The sequence below is a fragment of the Oncorhynchus clarkii genome, chromosome 12, assembly GCF_045791955.1.
Source record: "Oncorhynchus clarkii lewisi isolate Uvic-CL-2024 chromosome 12, UVic_Ocla_1.0, whole genome shotgun sequence".
NCBI classification, from domain to species: domain Eukaryota; kingdom Metazoa; phylum Chordata; class Actinopteri; order Salmoniformes; family Salmonidae; genus Oncorhynchus; species Oncorhynchus clarkii.
In genome coordinates this window covers 37,001,062-37,018,881 of record NC_092158.1, presented here as the reverse complement: position 1 = coordinate 37,018,881, position 17,820 = coordinate 37,001,062, and positions in this window count along the sequence as shown.

The following is a 17,820-nucleotide window of genomic DNA, read 5'->3' as shown; positions in this document are numbered from 1 at the left end:
AATTTTTTAAAACTTGGCAAGTCAGTTAAGAACAAATTCTTATTTACAGTGACAGCCTAGCCCAGCCAAACCCAGACAACACTGGGCCAATTGTACACCGCCCTATGGAACGCCCAATCACAGACAGATGAGATGCAGCCTAGATTCGAACCAGGGACTGCATTGACGACTTGTGCACTGAGATGCAGTGCCTTAGACCGCAGCGCCACTCGGTAGCCCAAAGGGTGATTCCTTTAAAGAATCTAAAATATAAACGATATTTTGATTTGTTTAACACTTTTTTGATTACTACATGATTCCATATGTGTCGTTTCATAGTTTTGATGTCTTCACTATTATTCTACAATGTAGAAAGTAGTAAAAAATTAAGAACTTTTGACTGGTACTGTAAATATGTTTACTTTCGCTGCCTGGCATCTTAAAGGAGTTGGAGCCTCCTTCTACGTTGCTCATCTTCTCATAGAATTGCGTCAATAGAAACCAGATAGGGGAACTGAGTCTGAGCTAGGAATCTGGGAAGGGTGTGTGTGAGTGAGTGAGTGAGTGTGTGCATGTTTGGGGGGGAACGGAGCGATAAGGGCTTATTGGAACCTTAAGTCTGTAGTGGAATTAATTTTACCATCTGCATTGGCCAGTGTGCTGCCGAGCGACGCTCTGTTCCATGAGAGGGTGTGTGTGGTTTGCCAGGCATACAGTATGATGGCTAAATGCTAATTTGTGCACACTTTGGCTCTGCGTGAAGTATGCAGCTGTGAGGAGGAGAGGCAGCGGCACTCCTAGGAGAACTGACGCTCCTCGCTGCGCTGAAGAGAGAGCGGCCCTGGTTGCGGATGATGCTTCAAATTACAGGAGCCATGTCAAATAAATATTTTAATAAACAAAAACATATAGACACAAGCAATAGACAACTTAACACTTACATACACACATTTCCACAAACATTAATGACATCACACTTGCTCAGATGTTCCCACCATATCCACACTCAATGTTGTTTCTAAAGCTTGTAAGTCTCCCCATATTACTTGAAATAGTGTTATTGTTTCTGTCTGTAGCCAGATGTATTTTGATTTTGATTTTGATTATTATTATTATTATTATTATTATTATTGATTTTGATTATTCCCTTAGCGTTGGAGTATCATTTGACTTCCAGTATTTAAGTAATAGCTTCTTCAATATGGGATCATACCTTTTTTTCCTTTTTTTGCCTAAAATGTCATACTCAAATCTGCCTGTAGCTAAAGCAAGGATATGTATATTATTGATACCATTTTAAAGGAAACACTTTGAAATTTGTGGAAATGTGAAATTAATGGAGAAGAATATAATACATTAGAACTGGTAAAAGATAATACAAACAAAAAAAAAATGTATTTTCTATTATTTTCTTTCATAATCTTTGAAATGCAAGAGAAAGGCCATACTTTCAGATAGGAGATTAGGTGTAATTTAGATTTTGGCCACCAGATGACAGCAGTGTGCGTTTCACACTGATCCAGTGAAGAATTGCATTACTGCACAATATTTTGTATCAAGTCTGCCAGGAGTTTGCACAAATGTGCCAAATTGGTCAATTGATACATTTTCAAGTACATACAAAAATGCTATGGTAATAAAGCATGTAAGTTTGCGCACTACCAGGAATGTCATACGTGATAGATCATTAGCTGATACACTAACTTTCACACAGCTAGGAGCGCGCTCCTATTAGCAGGGGACTTTAATGCAGGGAAACTTAAATCTGTTTTACCGCATTTCTATTAGCATGTTAAATGTGCAAACAGTGGGGAAAAAATCTGGACCACCTTTACTCCACACACAGAGACGCATACAAAGCTCTCTTTCGCCCTGCATTTGGCAAATCTGACCATAATTCTATCCTTCTGATTCATGCTTATAAGCAAAATTTAAGCAGGAAGCACCAGTGACTAGATCAATAAAAAAGTGGTCAGATGAAGCAGATGCCAAGCTACAGGACTGTGTTGCTAGCACAGATTGGAATATGTTCCGGGATTCCTCCAATGGTATTGAGGAGTACACCACATCAGTCATTGGTTTCATCAATAAGTGCATCGATGACATTGTCCCCACAGTGACATACATACCCCTACGTACATACCCCAACCAGAAGCCATGGATTACAGGCAACATCCACACTGAGCTAAAGGCTAGAGGTTCCGCTTTCAAGGAGCGGGACTCTAACCTGGAAGCTTGTAGGGAATCCCGCTATCCCCTCCGATGAACCATCAAATAGGCAAAGCTTCAATATAGGACTAAGATCGAATCATACTACACCGGCTCTGACGCTGGTCGGATGTGGCAAGGCTCGCAAACTATTACAGACTACAAAGGGAAGCACAGCCGAGAGCTGCCCAGTGACACGAGCCTACCAGATGAGCTAAACTATTTCTATGCTCGCTTGAGGCAAATTAACACTGAAACATGCATGAGAACACCAGTCGTTCCAGAAGACTGTGTGATAACGCTCTCCGCAGCTGATGTGAGTAAGACCTTTAACTTCTTAAGGTATAGGGGGCAGCATTTTCACTTTTGGATAAATAGCGTGCCCAATTTCAACTTCCTGCTACTCATGCCAAGAATATAAGATATGCATGTTATTAGTATATTTGGATAGAAAACACTGATTGAATCATGTTTGTGAGTATAACAGAACTTATGTAGCAGGCAAAACCCAGAGGATGAACCGTTCAGATTTATTTTTTGAGGTCTCTGTCTGTTCAGTGAGTTCTCATTGGGAAAGGATATTTCTTAGGAACTTGTTTTCAGTTCCTACCGCTTCCACTGGATGTCACCAGTCTTTGGAATTTGAGGTTGAGGTTATTCCTTTGTGCAATGAAGAAGTAAGGCCATCTAGGACCTGCGTAACACTGTTGAGAGTTGCGCAAGAGTTGAAAAGTAGCTTGGTTTGTTGTCTCCCTGTATTGAACACAGATCTTCAATTTGATCGATTTTTAACATTTAAAAATACCTAAAGTTGTATTACAAAAGTAGTTTGAAATGTTTTGGCAAAGTTTACAGGCAACTTTCTTCAATTTGATCGATTTTTAACATTTAAAAATACCTAAAGTTGTATTACAAAAGTAGTTTGAAATGTTTTGGCAAAGTTTACAGGCAACTTTTTAAACATTTTGTAGTGACGTTGCACAATTTGGAAGCTGTTTTTTTTCTGGATCAAACGCGCCAAATAAATTGACATTTTGGATATATAGGGATGGAATTAATCGAACAAAAGGACCAATTGTGATGTTTATGGGACATATTGGACTGCCAACAAAAGGACCTCTGTTAAGGGAATTTTTATCTATAATGACTAATTATGTATACATTTCAATCAGGATGTACTAATCAGAATACTATTATGTTACTGTATATGTACTAATCAGAATACTATTATGTTACTGTATATGTATGAATTTTCTTTCTTGATCCCAGTATAATGTGTGTGAATGTGGTCAAGAGTTAGAACAATGACTGTCTGTTCCTTGGTACAAATGAATCATACTGGCTAGAATGCTTATCTACACGAGAAAACCTTGACTCGTAAATTATATTAAATTGGTAGGGAGACGGATGTGGGAAGGCTTGAGATACAGCCTTTGTACTGGAACGGAGATGGCACGGGTTGGTGCTGGAACTAATGATGTCATTTTCAGTTTATAACCTGTGGTAACCTGTATCGTGGGGAGTACTCTCGTGAATAAAGGCTGCTATTTGACTTTAAGACCGGGCTCTGTCTATTTCTATAAAATAAGGGTCATACAAATTCTTATGAATTGACAGTGTTTAATTTTAATTGGGAATTAAAACAGAGGAATCAAATTCCTTCAATAACCTCGTCAAAGGTAAGGCATGTTTTATATTTTATTTCTGCGTTTTGTAGGGTTGAAATATGCTACCCTCTTTGTTTACTGTTGTGCTATCATCAGATAATAGCTTCTTATGCTTTCGCCATAAAGCCTTTTTAAAATCTGACATGTTGGCTGGATTCACAACTAGTGTAGCTTTAATATAGTATCTTACATGTGTGATTTAATGAATGTTAGATTTTTATATAATTTTATTTGAATTTGCCGCGCTGCATTTTCCGTGGCTTTTGGCCAAGTGGGACGCAAGCGTCCCCTATACCATAAGAAGTTAAGTAAACCACAAAAAAATATGAAATACTTAATAAGTAACATCAAACAGATATATAAAGATACTCAGCAACATGAAAGCAGATCTAATTAAATGGAACAATCTCCCCATAAACGCCTGACCAGCATCACCACCCTGGATGGTTCCGACCTTGAATATGTGGACATCTATAAGTACCTAGGTGTCTGGCTAGACTCTAAACTCTCCTTCCAGACCCATATCAAACATCTCCAATCGAAAATCAAATCAAGAGTCGGCTTTCTATTCCGCAACAAAGCCTCCTTCACTCACGCCGCCAAACTTACCCTAGTAAAACTGACTATCCTACCGATCCTCGACTTCGGCGATGTCATCTACAAAATTGCTTCCAACACTCTACTCAGCAAACTGGATGCAGTTTATCACAGTGCCATCCGTTTTGTCACTAAAGCACCTTATACCACCCACCACTGCGACTTGTATGCTCTAGTCGGCTGGCCCTCGCTACATATTCGTCGCCAGACCCACTGGCTCCAGGTCATCTACAAGTCCATGCTAGGTAAAGCTCCGCCTTATCTCAGTTCACTGGTTACGATGGCAACACCCATCCGTAGCACGCGCTCCAGCAGGTGTATCTCACTGATCATCCCTAAAGCCAACACCTCATTTGGCCGCCTTTCGTTCCAGTTCTCTGCTGCCTGTGACTGGAACGAATTGCAAAAATCGCTGAAGTTGGAGACTTTTATCTCCCTCACCAACTTCAAACATCTGCTATCTGAGCAGCTAACCGATCGCTGCAGCTGTACATAGTCTATTGGTAAATAGCCCACCCATTTTCACCTACCTCATCCCCATACTGTTTTTATTTATTTATTTTTCTGCTCTTTTGCACACCAATATCTCTACCTGTACATAACCATCTGATCATTTATCACTCCAGTGTTAATCTGCATAATTGTAATTATTTGCCTACCTTCTCATGCCTTTTGCACACAATGTATATATAGACTCCCCTTTTTTCTACGGTGTTATTGACTTGTTAATTGTTTACTCCATGTGTAACTCTGTGTTGTCTGTTCACACTGCTATGCCTTATCTTGGCCAGGTCGCAGTTGCAAATGAGAACTTGTTCTCAACTAGCCTACCTGGTTAAATAAAGGTGAAATAAAAAAAAATAAAAAATCTTAAAGAGAGAATAAACCTCTTTAGAATAGCATGGCTGCCAAGGTTTTTGCATTTAGTTTTGGTAATATCAATTAACCCACTGAAGACATTCTTTAAAAAAGTCTGCTCGGTCATATCAAACTTCATATGGGCAAATAAACCTCCGAATAAATAGGAAATATTTTAGATTGGGAATTGTATCAACTTGCCACCCAAGGCTTTTACTTGCAAAATATTGTTAAATGCACTAAAGAGGAACAATGGGTACATATTAAAGATGCACATGCTCATCCCAAGAAAATGTACACGTGTCTATTACCAAAGTATGGAGCTAAAAACACAAACAACTTCATAATTATGAAACTATGCAACATGAAAAAGATTTTACAAGAACCAATATCACTCCCTAAAAACACACCTTATGGAACAATCATTGGATAGCTTTTCAGAATTCACTGATAGATTGGCACACATGGAAACCTAAAGACATAGAAAGTGTAAATTACATGGTAATAGGAAATACAATATTTTCCATTACAAAATTAAAAATCTATTTTGGACTGACCAATATGGACATTTTCAAATATATGCAACTTAAAAGTTTTATATCATAACATTTTGATTTAAAAGCCTATTGAGAACCTATTGAAGATCTGAGGACCCATGCCAAATCTTTTAAGTCTCCTGAGGGGGAATAGGTTTTGTCGTACCCTCCTCACGACTGTCTTGGTGTGCTTGAACCATATTAGTTTGTTGGTGATGTGGACACCAAGAAACTTCAAGCTCTCAACCTGCTCCACTGCAGCCCCGTTGATGAGAATGGGAGCAAGCTTGGTCCTCTTTTTCCTGTAGTCCACAATCATCTCCTTTGTCTTGATCATGGTGAAGGAGAGGTTGTTGTCCTGGCACCACACGAACAGGTCTCTGACCTCCTCCCTATAGGCTCTCGTCGTTGTCGGTGATAAAGCCTACCACTGTTGTGTCATCTGCAAACTTAATGATGGTGTTGGAGTCGTGCCTGGCCTTGCAGTCAGGAGTGAACAGGGAGTACAGGAGGGGACTGAGCATGCACCCTTGAGGGGCCCCTGTGTTGAGGATCAGCGTGGCGGATGTGTTGTTACCTACCCTTACCACCTAAGGGCGACCCATCAGGAAGTCCAGGATCCAGTTGCAGAGGGAGGTGTTTAGTCCCAGGGTCCTTAGCTTAGTGATGCGCTTTGAGGGGCACTATGGTGTTGAGCTCTGAGCTGTAGTCAATGAATAGCATTCTCACATAGGTGTTCCTTTTGTCCAGGTGGGAAAGGGCAGTGTGGAGTGCAATAGAGATTGGTTCATCTGTGGATCTGTTGGGGCGGTATGCAAATTGGAGTGGGTCTAGGGTTTCTGGGATAATGGTGTTGATGTGAGCCATGACCAGCCTTTCAAAGCACGTTATAGCTACAGACGTGAGTGCTACGGGTTGGTAGTCATTTACGCAGGTTACCTTAGTATTCTTGGGAACAGGCACTATGGTGGTCTGCTTAACCTCACTGCGCACGGAACCCTAGCTGAAATTCCACAACATACTGTGATCGCTACATAAATAGTCATATTAAACATTCATAAAAATACAAGTGTCTCACATGTATCGAAAGCCTAGAATCTTGCTAATTCAACTGCGTTGTCAGATTTAAAAAAGGATTTACTGCGAAAGAATACGATGCAATTATCTGAGCATAGAGCCCCATAAAAAACAAAAATTTTAACCAGCACAGGCGTAACATATTCACAAACTGCATTAAAATAAATTGTTTACATTTGACGATCTTCGTCTGTTTGCAATTCCAATGCTCATTGTTACACAATGAATGATCTTTTGTTTGATAAAATCTGTTTTTATAGCCTAACACGAAACATTTTGTGAACCGCTTGTGTAGTGAATTCTGTCTCATTCCATTTTCGACGACACATTCCAGGTAAATAACCCACACAGAACGTGACTTTTCCAGTCATGTTTGGTTTCACTGCAATCAACTGGTTTGTTTGTAACACAATCAAACCTGATGGGCCATTTCGCGGGAGGTATTGACTGAAAGAAACCGTCATTCCATTTTCGACGACACATTCCAGGTAAATAACCCACACAGAACGTGACTTTTCCAGTCATGTTTGGTTTCACTGCAATCAACTGGTTTGTTTGTAACACAATCAAACCTGATGGGCCATTTCGCGGGAGGTATTGACTGAAAGAAACCGATTCGAAGACAACAAGTTATGACATCATTGTGCACCAATGATTTGCCCGCTGTTTCGTTGATTGACTGTCTTTTAACCCAATGACCACTGATCGTCTTGAAATCTAGCTGGGTAGATAGCCAATGAGCTGAGCTAAACGGCAATTGGTCATGTTTATGTGTTGCAATACCAACCCATGTAGTAAGTTCCAGCGTAAAGTGAGTCATTCGCTATTGAAGTTTCATTCTGGAAGAAGAAACACATATTACGCACTGCATTGTTTGGTAAACGCGCAGAGTCAGCTGTTTATATATCAATCATTATGGTGACTAAGTCAGGGAAAGCTAAATCTAAGTCTAGATATACAGATGTACACACAATTTTAGAATAAATTGATTGGGAAGGTGAGACAGAGATTGTTGTAGGATGATTAATTTAGCGATTGTGGAGGAATATTTTTTGAACGGGAGAGGACATCGTTTTGGACTGGTAAGTTCTTATCATGCTAATGCCCTTGTTTAAAATTAATAATATAAAATATTATTTGTGATTTTTTTATTTATTTTAGAAGCAATATATAAACATGTAATGTCATGAAATGTGAGATGCGTGTGACTGCCGCCCCACCCCAACCCACATGAAATAGCCTATTTGAGGCTGTTGAGGGGAGGGCAGGCCCACACAACAATGGCCAAAGTGAAATGGAGACAGTAGATACAGCTGGTCTGTCATAATATAATAGAGACAGTAGAACTAGCAGGTCATAATAATGTATTCAACCTTATGTTCCCTGTACACTCTATATATATATCTGTTTATTATACCTGTTGATACAGGGCTCATATGTGAAACTATTCTAACTGAACATTTTCTTTCACAGTGACACTGACTCCGAATGGGAGCCTTATCCGGTGTCCTGTGTGAATTTAAGTATGCTCTCTCTAATTCTCTCTCTCGGAGGACCTGAGCCCTAGGACCATGCGTCAGGACTACCTTGCATGATGACTCCTTACTGTCCCCAGTCCACCGGGCCTTGCCGCTGTTCCAGTTTCAACTGTTCTGCCTGCGGCTATGGAACCCTAAACTGTTCATTTTTACTCTTGAGGTGCTGTCCTGTTGCACCCTCTACAACCACTGTGATCTCCACCCGGCACAGCCAGAAGAGGACTGGCCACCCCTCATAGCCTGGTTCCTCTCTGGGTTTTTATTTATTTTCTGAGTGCAGTCTCAGATTATTGCATGGTTTGCTTTTTCTGTAAAGTATTTTTGAAATCTGACACAGCGGTTGCATTAACCTGTTGGATCTCTGGGGGCGCTATTTCATTTTTGGATAAAAAACGTTCCCGTTTTAAGCGCGATATTTTGTCACGAAAAGATGCTCGACTATGCATATTCTTGACCGTTTTGGAAAGAAAACACTCTGAAGTTTCAGAATCTGCAAAGATTTTGTCTGTAAGTGCCCCAGAACTCATTCTACAGGCGAAACCAAGATGATGCATCACCCAGGAATTAGCAGAATTTCTGAAGCTCTGTTTTCCATTGTCTCCTTATATGGCTGTGATTGCGCAAGGAATGAGCCTACACTTTCTGTCGTTCGCCCAAGGTCTTAGCAGCATTGTGACGTATTTGTAGGCATATCATTGGAAGATTGACCATAAGAGACTACATTTTCCAAGTGTCCGCCTGGTGTCCTGCGTCGAATTCGGTGCGCAATTGCCAGCTGCTTCCACTTTACCATTTGATTCAGGGGAGAAAGCATGTGTCCAAGAACGATGTATCAATGAAGAGATATGTGAAAAACACCTTGATGATTGATTCTAAACAGCGTTTGCCATGTTTTCAGTCGATATTATGGAGTTAATTTGGAAAAAAGTTCGCGTTTTGAGGACTGAATTTTCGTTTTTTTTTTGGTAGCCAAATGTGATGTATAAAACGGAGCTATTTCTAATACACAAAGAATCTTTTTGGAAAAACTGAGCATCTGCTATCCAACTGAGAGTATCCTCATTGAAAACATCAGAAGTTCTTCAAAGGTAAATGATTTTATTTGAAGGCTTTTATGTTTTTGTTGAAATGTTGCGTGCTGGATGCTAACGCTATGCTAACGCTAAATCCTTTGTTTGCTAGCTACTGTTACACAAATTATTGTTTTCCTATGGTTGAGAAGCATATTTTGAAAATCTGAGATGACAGTTTTGTTTACAAAAGGCTAAGCTTGCGAGATGGCATATTTATTTCATTTCATTTGCGATTTTCATGAATAGTTAACGTTGCGTTATGGTAATGAGCTTGAGTCTGTATTCCTGATACCGGATCCGGTATGGGGAGTTCCAAGAGGTTAAGGAGTATATCAATAATTCCATGCGTATAACTTGAATTTTCATCTACATTTATGATGAGTATTTCTGTTAAATTGTTGTGGCTATGCAAAATCGCTGGATGTTTTTGGAACTAGTGAACGTAACGCGGCAATGTAAACTTAGATGTTTTGATATAAATATGAACTTTATCAAACAAAACAGAACAATGCTTGATTTGTTTGATAATATCCATTATTTATATCCAAGTAGCTACTTTTGTTAGCCCGTTTAGTACACAAATCCAGAAGCTCGTGCAGGTCCATCCGAATGTCGTACGGAAACTTCAAAAAGTTAAATTACAGGTCAAAGAAACTTGTCAAACTAAGTACAGAATCAATCTTTAGGGTGTTGTTATCATAAATCTTCAATAAAGTTCCAACCGGAGAATTCCTTTGTGTGTAGAGAAGCCATGGAATGCAGGTTGCTATCATGTGAATTGCGCCCCACAACACAGTAGAAGCCTCATTCAAGTTTCTAAAGATGGTTGATATCTAGTGGAAGCCCTAGAAAGTGCAACTTCATCCATATCCCACTATGAATTCAATAGGGGCTGGGTTGAAAATCGACCAACCTCAGATTTCTCACTTCCTGTTTGGATTTCTTCTCAGGTTTTTGCCTGCCATATGAGTTATGTTATACTCACAGACATCATTCCAACAGTTTTAGAAATTTCAGGGTTTTATATATCCAATACTAATAATAATATGCATATATTAGCAACTGGGACTGAGAGGCAGGCTGTTTACTCTGGGCATCTTTCTTCCAAGCTACTCAATGCTGCCCCTGCAGCCATAAGACATTAAAGTACATTCTACATCCTATATCCTGAGATTTAAGAGTATTCTAAAAATATTTTTAACAAGGCGGGCATTGAGTTATCAATACTAGCCAGGTATATCAGGAGATCAACTGCAAATAAGTTTAGTTTATATTCATGTTTACCAGTACTGATACCTGTTATGTTTGGGTCCTGTCTTATTAGTTTTGCAAGCATTGGTTCAATTGCCACTGCACACAGGAGAGGGGAGAGAAGACATCCCTGTCTCATGCCCCACTTTTTTTAAATCAATTTCATCAGATAATGTATTATTTGTGTCTATTTTTGCTTTAAGATATTTATATAATATTTTTATGAAATGTAAAATTTCAACTGGAAAGTTGAATGCTTCCAAAGTTTGGAATAGAAAAGACCACTCAAGATGGTTGAAAGCCTTTTTGGCATCAATTGACATTTTAAATCAACATGTTTTTTTGTGTATTATACTGAAACGTATTATTGTATTTGTTTCTAAGTGTCTATTTTTAATAAACCATGTTTGATTAATATGTATCAAGAGTTTTGCCATTTAGTTGCTTATGAGTTTCGTTATTATGTTATTGATGCAATTTATTACATTTATGGGTCTGTAATTTTTCCTGGTTTTAATATAACTGAAATAACTGTTTGATACATGGAACTCAGAAGCACTGAATTGAGTGACATGTGTGTTGTCATTTGAGTAAATAGGGGCGCTACATTCTCCTAGAATAACAAATCAAATTTGATGGGAAAGCCATCCATCCCTGATGCTTTTCTCCACACAAATGTTTAAACAGTGTCTAATATTTATTTAGGGGTGATTTCCATTTCTTGTGATTCCTTTTTCATCTGATGAAAGTGTTTCAGGGTTATTGAGCCTGAGAGGGCTGTAGTATCAGTCCAATTGTTATTTAATTATGATTTATATACATTTTCATACAAGCTTTGAAAATTGTTATTAATACTGTAGCATAATTTTTTCTAATTAAAGCATTTGTAACCTTATCTTTAAAAATTAGAACTGCTTTGGCGTGCATTCATTTTGTGAGGGCTGTAAGGTGTTTACCAGCTTTATTTGCCATTAAATAGTATGCTTTATTTAAGTTTAACCTGTAGTTGTTGGCAATATTCTTGCCTAGGTTCAGACATTTTACTTTCTTCCTTACCTTGTCAATATTTTTATGGTCTTTTCTAAGATAGTGATTTATTTTTTCTTACATTTTCATTTCTAAGATTTTACTTTTGCAGAGTATAAGATTACCATTCCCCCAATTATGTCGGTGTTCGGATTTTTGCTGTCCTCTATGTCTACCTTTGTAATGATAAATATTTGTATTGTTTTGTTTACTTATTTAATAAATTACGGGTCTTGAACATGCACTTTGTTCATTCCCCATATTCTGTCACTAAGTGTATTTTCTGTTGGTGTAACTAAACATTGTACAGGAGAATGATCCGATATCACAATATAATGGATTTTAGAACCCAGTCTATTGTTGAGTGCATTTAAAAAAGGAATAGTCTTTTGTAGTTGGGAATAATTATCTCCAGGTGTCCTGTAAAATATGGAGGAATGGGTCAAAATACCAGCAACAGTGTGTGAAAACCTTGTGAAGACTTACAGATGGAAAGAGGTTTTCACTCAAAATCTCACGATACATGGCCCCATTCATTCTTTCCTTTACACGGATCAGTCGTCCAGGTCATTTTGCAGAAAAAAAACCCCAAAGCATGATGTTTCCACCCCCATGCTTTACAGTAGTTATGGTGTTCTTTGGGTGCAACTCAGCATTCTTTGTCCTCCAAACACGACGAGTAGACTTTTTACCAAAAAGTTATATTTTGGTTTCATCTGACCATATGACATTCTCACAATCTTCTTCTGGATCATCCAAATGCTCTCTAGCAAACTGGCATTGCAGGATTTGAGTCCCTGGCGGCTTAGTGTGTTACTGATGGTAGGCTTTGTTACTTTGGTCCCAGCTCTCTGCAGGTCATTCACTAGGTCCCCCCGTGTGGTTCTGGGATTTTTGCTCACCGTTCTTGTGATCATTTTGACCCCACGGGGTGAGATCTTGCGTGGAGCCCCAAATCGAGGGAGATTATCAGTGGTCTTGTATGTCTTCCATTTCCTAATAATTGCTCCCACAGTTGATTTCTTCAAACCAAGCTGCTTACCTTTTGCAGATTCAGTCTTCCCAGCCTGGTGCAGGTCTACAATTTTGTTTCTGGTGTCCTTTGACAGCTCTTTGGTCTTGGCCATAGTGGAGGTTGGAGTGTGACTGTTTGAGGTTGTGGACAGGTGTCTTTTATACTGATAACAAGTTCAAACAGGTGCCATTAATACAGGTAAGGAGTGGAGGACAGAGGAGCCTCTTAACCTGTTGCGACGACCAAACCCGGATCCGGGATTCTATTTATAGACCTAAGCTCATTACCATAACGCAACGTTAACTATTCATGAAAATCGCAAATGAAATGAAATAAATATGCTATCTCTCAAGCTTAGCCTTTTGTTAACAACACTGTCATCTCAGATTATCAAAATATGCTTTTCAACCATAGGAAAACAATCATTTGTGTAACAGTAGCTAGCTAGCGTAGCATTTAGCGTTAGCATTAACGTTAGCATTTAGCAAGCAACTATCACAAAAACAAGTAAAGCCTTCAAATAAAATAACTTACCTTTGAAGAACTTCTGATGTTTTCAATGAGGAGACTCTCAGTTAGATAGCAGATGCTCAGTTTTTCCAAAAAGATTATTTGTGTATTAGAAATAGCTCCGTTTTGTACATCACATTTGGCTACCAAAAAAAAAAAAAAAAAAAAAAAAAAAAAAAAAAAAACGGAAATTCAGCCCTCAAAACGCGAACTTTTTTCCAAATTAACTCCATAATATCGACTGAAACATGGCAAACGTGGTTTAGAATCAATCCTCAAGGTGTTTTCCCACATATCTCTTCGATGATATATCCTTCGTGGAAGCCTGGTTTCTCCTTGCTCTCAAATGGAAAAGTAAGTACACCTGGCTTTGCGCTCCAATTTCGACGCAGGGACACCAGGCGGACACTTGGAAAATGTAGTCTCTTACGGTCAATCTTCCAATGATATGCCTACAAATACGTCACAATGCTGCAAACACGTTGGGGAAACGACAGAAAGTGTAGGCTCATTCCTTGCGCAATCACAGCCATATAAGGAGACAATGAAAAAAAGAGCTTCAGATATTCTGCTCATTTCCTGGTTGACGCATCATCTTGGTTTCGCCTGTAGAATGAGTTCTGGGGCACTTACAGACAATATCTTTGCAGATTCTGAAACTTCAGAGTGTTTTCTTTCCAAAACGGTCAATAATATGCATAGTCGAGCATCTTTTCGAGACAAAATATTGCGCTTAAAACGGGAACGTTTTTTATCCAAAAATGAAATAGCGCCCCTAGAGATCCAAGAGGTTAAAGAAGAAGTTACAGGTCTGTGAGAGTCAGAAATCTTGCTTGTTTCTTGCTTGTTTGAACTTGCACAATTGTTGGCTGACTAAATACTTTTTTGCCCCACTGTACTTCAGAGATGTGTATGATGCCCTCCCATGGCAGATCATGGAGATCTGAGCTAGACAGACAGAGAGAGAAAGAGAGGCCATTGGGTAACAAATAGATGGGCATGCATGCTGGTGAGAAAGGGAGAGGGTGTATACACATGCCCACAGGCATGCGCATGCACACAGACAGAGTCCAAGATGTTCACATAAGGAGCTACTATAGTGTATTCGTCTCTAGCTTCATGCAGAGTATGTATGACATAACCCCTCCAAACTCAGGCCAGAGCAATCCCACTTTAGGCAGGGCTGAGAAAGTACCCTCTTTATGTCTCCTCTAACTGAACAAACTCCATACAGCCCTCATCCAGTCTCATCCGCCAGAGAGATACACCTGTGTAAACCCCATGACCTTACAGTGCATTGAAAAGCTTAATCTTGTGACAAAGGGAATGAGTGGATGAGTCAGAGCCTTACAGAAAGGTCAAACTGCTAGTTAATTTGCTGTCCCCTTCACCGTGCTCTGCTCTGCTCCACTCTGCCTGCTGTTCCCCACTGTAAATCAAGCGGTGTCATTGAACCCGAGCTGGAGGTCACATCATCCATCTGCAGCATCTCTCCACAATGCAATGCACTCATTAATAAGCATCAATGATGACCTGTATTGTTATGGGCCTAATAAGTCAATTTTCCATGTACTGTTCCATGTACAGACTAGGACAGACTGGACATTTACAAATTCATGACATTTTCTTTACACATCACAGACCTGGAGTTATGGCGGGAAATTCCTTCACTCGCGCACTCTCTCCTGTTCAGACTTTTCCCCCATCCGTCCCTGTTGATTTGTGTGAGGGAGGGAGCTACTAACAGGCTTTTCATAGCAGCACTCTGAAGCAGCTGGAGAGCCGAGCACAGCACTGCCCCCTCCAGTAGTCCTGCCAAGCTGTCATATGCCTCCGCTGCGTTTGTGGACGAAATAGAGCAGCAGAATAGCCCAATGGGCTGAATTAAGGCAAGCTGGACCCTGTGGATCCATCCACACTGGATTCAAAACTCAGACTGCTGAGCATTGGTATGCATGAGCTTATAAATTAATGTAGAATATATGGAATGCTGCCGGTTGATTCTGAAAGTCCCGGATAAATCCGTTACTGTAGCTTATGTGTCTCGTCCGGAATGTTTAGTCATTTCCAGGGCACAGCTGCAACCGTTTGAACGTTGTCAAGGAAAGCCTGTATGCTTGGGTTGTTCTATTGGGAGTGAGAGAGTGAAAAACGTCAAGAAAAGGAATTCAACTGCCTCACAGTACAGTACCTATGCTCTGCTCTAACTCAGTCAGTTAGTGAGTGTGTGAGACAGAGGTGTGTGTGTTACACCTTTAAAGGCTGTGGGCCGCTGCGCTGCATGCCATATCTCTCTCCCTCTATCTCTCTCGCTATCTCTCACTTGATCCCTCTTTCTCTCTCCTTCCCTCTCTCTCCCTCTTTCTCTCTGGTGGCCTCATTAAACTGCCTTGCCATGATCTCTGAAGCGCTATGCTTTTCCTCCTGCAGCAGTTCCTCAGACTGAAGATGACAGTCAGTCTCTCCTCCAGACCCAGACAGATCAAACACCCTCCCATTCCCTCAGTCCCGCCAGCATGGCTGCTCCGGCTGCCCATCTGCCCAACAACAACAACCCAGACAAATCACAGTGCAGCACTGCCATGATATACAGACAAAGACAAAACAAAAAATAAACAAAGAAAAAAGCAACCAGACATCATCAGACTTATAAGCGGATTGCTGAAAACAGAGGTGGAGTAGCACACAAACCTCCAGACATCCCACACAAATTCCAATCCCTAATGCACGGAAGCATGCAAACACGCACGCATGCACACACACAATTGACACACACATCCCTCCCCACCTCTGATTGTGCTGAGTCTATTATTGAGACAGTGTAATGATGTCCCTGGTAGGTTTTTAATCACCTGATATGTAGTAGTAGAATGATACGATCAGCAGCTATGGGTCTGAGCACTTAACTTGTACCCCTCGCAGGTTTCAAATGTTTTTTCCTTTGAAAAACAACACCTAAAGCAACAACTTCAGACTTACGTACACCTTGAACATCTTCATACACAGCATTCAGTTCCATAGGGAGAACTTTAGAGGGTACCTGACTGAGTATTGATGCTCATTATTCCCAGCCATTTTCAGTTTTAAAAAATGGTACCCGAAAAATGACTCATCATTACAGGGGAAAACAGTAAAGACATCCTTGCTCAGATAATCAAGGTCAGTTAGACGTAGAGATTAAAAAAGCTCAAAAGGGGCCCAAAAGGCTTTATAAAGCTGAGAATTACCCAAGCATCCATTAAATGATGTAAAATGAATGGTGCTCAGTGAGAGAGTGGAAGGCTGCCCATGACTCATGAACGAGAGAGAGTTGCCCGTACCACTCTGCCTGCCAGAGCCAAAACACAATGACAGGCCAAGAGCAGGGCAGCAAAGAGCACTTCACCAGAGAGCTGTGTGATACACTGAATGAGAGGCTGATGCAAGTGATGCCATGATCTAATTAATGATTCCCTTTTCAGGTGAGGCATAAAAGTAACAATTTCACAAATTAGGACCCTGACGGAACGGAGCGTGGAGCCCATGGGCACGTCAGGAGGTCCTAAAAATGTGGAGGTTTCAGCAGATATCCTGTAACAGCCTCCCATGATTTTTTTTAAAATTCAAAAACGTTGGTGTGGGTAGGTGGATGGTTGTGAGTGTGTGGGTAGGTGGATGGGTTTGTGTGTGTGTGAGTGCGTATATATGTGTGTGCATGTGACTAAAGCGATATCAGGACAGGAAAATGATGTGAACTGTGTTAACTCTGTGCTGCTACCACACAACACATTTCCTTCCTTCCATTCTTCACAGAGTAGATGTGCACATCCATACAGAACGATTAGTGAGAGAATATAAATTACTATCAAAGTCAGCTTGTGCTAATGAAGGTCATTCTGCTCTGTCCAGGGCTCAAATTGAAGCCTTATCCTCTAATGCACAGTATATTACTAGGCTCAACCCAACGTGGGTTTGAATAGCGAAGCACATTGCTCTGTTTTATATGTCTACAGAAGCTTACATAAAGTAATTACCAATGATCATAGAATTGGATAAGACTGATGAACCTTATACACCCGCACTATATATATATATACAGAAGTATATGGACACCCCTTCGAATGTATTGGATTTGGCTATTCAAGCCACACCTATTGCTGACAAGGTGTATAAAATTGAGCACACAGCCACACAATCTCCATAGTCAAACATTGGCACTAAAATGACCTTACTGAAGAACTCAGTGACTTTTAACTTGGAACCGTCATACGATGTAACCTTTCCAACAAGTCAGTTCATTAAATGTATGCCCTGCTAGAGCTGCCCAGGTCAACTGTAAGTGCTGTTATTGTGAAGTGGAAACCTCTAGGAACAACAACAGCTCAGCCTTGAAGTGTTAGGCCACACAAGCTCAAAGAACGGGAACGCCTAGTGCTGAAGCATGTAATGCGTAAAAATAGACAATCCTTGGTTGCAATACTCACTACAGAGTTCTAAACTGCCTCT